Raw genomic sequence first — 4,704 nt, forward strand, 5'->3', positions numbered from 1 at the left:
ATGCACTTGTATTTTATTTTTTTTGTCTCTAGATTATAATTATGGTGGCTTGAAAAGCCAGCATACTGTTATCTATCTTAAACTTATTCTTCTTCTTCTTCTTCTTCTTCTTCTTCTTCTGAGACTAATTTCTAAGTGTATCTCCTCCTAGGCCTTTCAAGCTACATACTTCAAACTTTCGTCAAACCTTCAAACTGGTCTGACTCGGGTTGCTATATCTTTTCTAACTGATCCGACCTTGGGTTTTCCGAAAAACGACCCAGAAAAATCCCAAAAGTCCCATTGACTTAACATTGGGTCAAACTTTGTGAGCTCATAACTCTGCATCAGACTGTCCTACAGACTTCTAACTGGACTCATTTAACTCAGTCTAGCCAGCAGCCAATAACTGATGACTTTTTAACTTACTAGCCACTCCCTAGCAACCACTTACAGCACCCTAGCAACTGTCCCATAGACTTCCATTGTAAAAGACTCCCATTTACTTAACATTGGATCAACCTTTGTGAGCTCATAACTCTGCATCAGACTGTCCTACAGACTAGAGTCTGGCCTCATTCAACTCAGTCTAGCCAGCAGCCAATCACTGATTACCTTTAAACTTACTAGCCACTCCCTAGCAACCAATTTCAGCACCCTAGCAACTGTCCCAGAGACTGTGACTAGCTATTCTAACACACGCTAACAGTTTTAACATCCTACTGACATGCTAATCTTGCTACAAAGGTGCTAGCAACACGATAGTGACATGCTAGTCATGCTAGTAACATGCTAATTCATGCTAGAATCATGCCAACAACATGCTAATTCATGCTAGAAACAAGCTTATTCATGCTAGAATCATGCTAGTAACATGCTAGTTACATGCTAATAAATGCTAGAATCATGCTAGTTACATGCTAATTCATGCTAGAAACATGCTAATTCATGCTAGAATCATGCTAACAATATGCTAATTCATGCTAGAAACATGCTAGTAACATGCTAATTCATGCTAGAAACATGCTAGTAACATGCTAGAATCATGCTAGTAACATGCTAATTCATGCTAGAAACATGCTAGTAACATGCTAATTCATGTTAGAATCATGCTAGTAACATGCTAATCCAAGCTAGAATCATGCTAGTAACATGCTAATTCATGCTAGACTCATGCTAGTAACATGCTAATTCATGCTAGAATCATGCTAGTAACATGCTAATTCATGCTAGAATCATGCTAGTAACATGCTAATTCATGCTAGAATCATGCTAGTAACATGCTAATTCATGCTAGAAACATGCTAGTAACATGCTAATTCATGCTAGAAACATGCTAGTAACATGCTAATTCATGCTAGAATCATGCTAATAACATGCTAATTCATGCTAGAAACATGCTAATTCATGCTAATAACATGCTAATTCATGCTAGAGACATGCTAGTAACATGCTAATTCATGCTAGAGACATGCTAGTAACATGCTAATTCATGCTAGAATCATGCTAGTAACATGCTAATTCATGCTAGAAACATGCTAGTAACATGCTAATTCATGCTAGAATCATGCTAGTAACATGCTAATTCATGCTAGAATCATGCTAATAACATGCTAATTTATGCTAGAATCATGCTAGTAACATACTAATTCATGCTAGAATCATGCTAGTAACATGCTAATTCATGCTAGAAACATGCTAGTAACATGCTAATTCATGCTAGAATCATGCTAGTAACATGCTAATTCATGCTAGAATCATGCTAATTCATGCTAGAATCATGCTAGTAACATGCTAATTCATGCTAGAATCATGCTAATAACATGCTAATTTATGCTAGTAACATGCTAATTCATGCTAGAATCATGCTAATAACATGCTAATTCATGCTAATAACATGCTAATTCATGCTAGAAACATGCTAATTCATGCTAGAAACACGCTAGTAACATGCTAATTCATGCTAGAATCATGCTAATTCATGCTAGAAACATGCTAGTAACATGCTAATTCATGCTAGAATCATGCTAGTTACATGCTAATTCATGCTAGAATCATGCTAGTAACATGCTAATTCATGCTAGAAACATGCTAGTAACATGCTAGAATCATGCTAGAAACATGCTAATTCATGCTAACAACATGCTAATTCATGCTAGAAACATGCTAGTAACATGCTAATTCATGCTAGAATCATGCTAGTTACATGCTAATTCCTGCTAGAATCATGCTAATAACATGCTAATTCATGCTAGAATCATGCTAGTAACATGCTAATTCATGTTATAATCATGCCAGTAACATGTTAATTCATGCTAGAATCATGCTAATAACATGCTAATTCATGCTAGAACTATGCTAGAAACATGCTAATTCATGCTAGAATCATGCTAATAACATGCTAATTCATGCTAGAACTATGCTAGAAACATGCTAATTCATGCTAGAATCATGCTAACAACATGCTAATACATGCTAATCCATGCTATAATCATGCTAGTTACATGCAAATTCATTCTAGGATCATGCTAATTCATCCTTGAATCATGCTAGTTACATGCTAATTCATGCTAGAATCATGCTAATTCATGCTAGAATCATGCTAGTTTACACTTTAAAACGACTTCAAACTTTTAGACTCGGCTTTTCAAGCCACCATAAAGTTTGTCCTCAAACTTTAATATCTAGTTACAATACATATTTTTAATGGCTGGTTAATGATCCCCCTGTCCCCCCTTAAAAATCTTCTTCACCACAGTTCAGTTTTATTCATATCTGTGTTCTGAAGATCTTTACAGAGGTTTATATTCATGTATGACTTACTTCATTATATATTTACAAAAAATTTAGATGCTTTTTTTTCTCTGACTGTTTCCCATAAAAAAAAAAAAAAACATTTTAAACATTTAACAAACAACATTTTAGCTTATATATACCTGTATACTTTAATCCATATTGGCATGATAGCATCATAGAGTTGCTGCAGATTTGTTGGCTGCACATCCATGATGCGAATCTCCCGTTCCACCACATCCCAAAGATGCTCTATTGGATTGAGTTCTGGTGACTGTGGAGGCAATTTGAGTACAGTAAACTCATTGTCATGTTCAAGAAACCAGTCTGAGATGATTCGCACTGAATGACATGGCATGTTATCCTGCTGGAAGTAGCCATCAGAAGATGAGTACACTGTGGTCATAAAGGGATGGACATGGTTAGCAGCAATACTCAGGTAGGCTGTGGTATTGACATGATGCTCAATTGGTACTAAGTGTGCCAATAAACTGTCCCCCACACCATTACACCACCACCACCAGCTTGAACTGTTGACACAAGGCAGGATGGATCCATGCTTTCATGTTGCTGACGCCTAATTCTGACCCCACCATCCGAATGTCGCAGCAGAAATCTAGACTCATTAGACCAGGCAACGTTTCTCCAATCTTCTATTGTACAATCTTTGTGAGTCTGTGCGAATTGTAGCCTTAGTTTCCTGTTCTTGGCTGACAGGAGTGGCACCTAGAATAGTCTTCTGCTGCTGTAGCCCATCCGCCTCAAGGTTGGACGTGTTTTGTGTTCAGAGAAGCTCTTCTGCAGACCTCGGTTGTAACGAGTGGTTATTTGAGTTACTGTTGCCTTTCTATCAGCTGGAACCAGTCTGGCCATTCTCCTCTGACCTCTGGCATCAAGGAATTTGCGCCCACAGAACTGCCGCTCACTGGATATTTTCTATTTTTTAGACCATTCTCTGTAAACCCTAGAGATGGTTGTTCGTGAAAATCCCAGTAGATCAGCAGTTTATGAAATACTCAGACCAGCACATCTGGCACCAACAACCATGCCAGTTCAGTCACTTAAATTACCTTTTCCCCCCATTCTAATGCTCGGGTTGAGCTGCAGCAGACCGTCTAGACCAGTGTTTCCTAACCCTGTTCCTGAAAGCACACCAACAGTCCACATTTTCAACCTCTCCCTAATCAAACACACCTGAATCATCTTATCATAACATCAGAAGAAACTCCAAAACCTGAAATTAATGGGTCAGATAACGGAAACATCCAAAATTTGTACTGTTGGTGTGCCTCCAGGAACAGGGTTGGGAAACACTGGTCTAGACCATGTCCACATGCCTAAATGCATTGAGTTACTGCCATGTGATTGGCTGATTAGAAATTTGCCTTAACGAGCAGTTGGACAGATGTACCTAATAAAGTGGCCGGTGTTTGTGTTAACAATTCAAAGTGCACAGTGCTGATTTTTAAGATACCAAAACTGCCATTTCTGAATGACGACTAAGTGTATTGAATGTAGGATTACTATTATTCTTTTCATGGGCTCATTGAGATATTACTATTAGATATTACTATCGCTTCTTCCATTGAAACCTGGACAAGATGGCAGCAAAAATTACATACAAAAATCAAACACACAAATTAAATAAAAAAAACATTGCACATTACAGATTACAGGGATGCATGTAGGAATTAGAGAATACCTGTGGTGATTTTATCGGAGACATATGACAAATAAGGAAAAAAATCATATATTTGTAATGAAAATCTTGCCAGACGAAGCCTAATTCGTGTGCATCCTCAAGTCTTCGAACAAGCACACCCATCAGGATCAGCATTTTAAAGCCTCTAAAGTAATACATTCAAGCTTTTCAAATGTAAAGTGTTGGCTTTTGTCCCAGTGTACGACTGACTGGCTGTCTGTCTGGCGGAT

The sequence above is a fragment of the Danio aesculapii genome, chromosome 18 (genome assembly GCF_903798145.1).
Source record: "Danio aesculapii chromosome 18, fDanAes4.1, whole genome shotgun sequence".
In the NCBI taxonomy this organism is placed as follows: domain Eukaryota; kingdom Metazoa; phylum Chordata; class Actinopteri; order Cypriniformes; family Danionidae; genus Danio; species Danio aesculapii.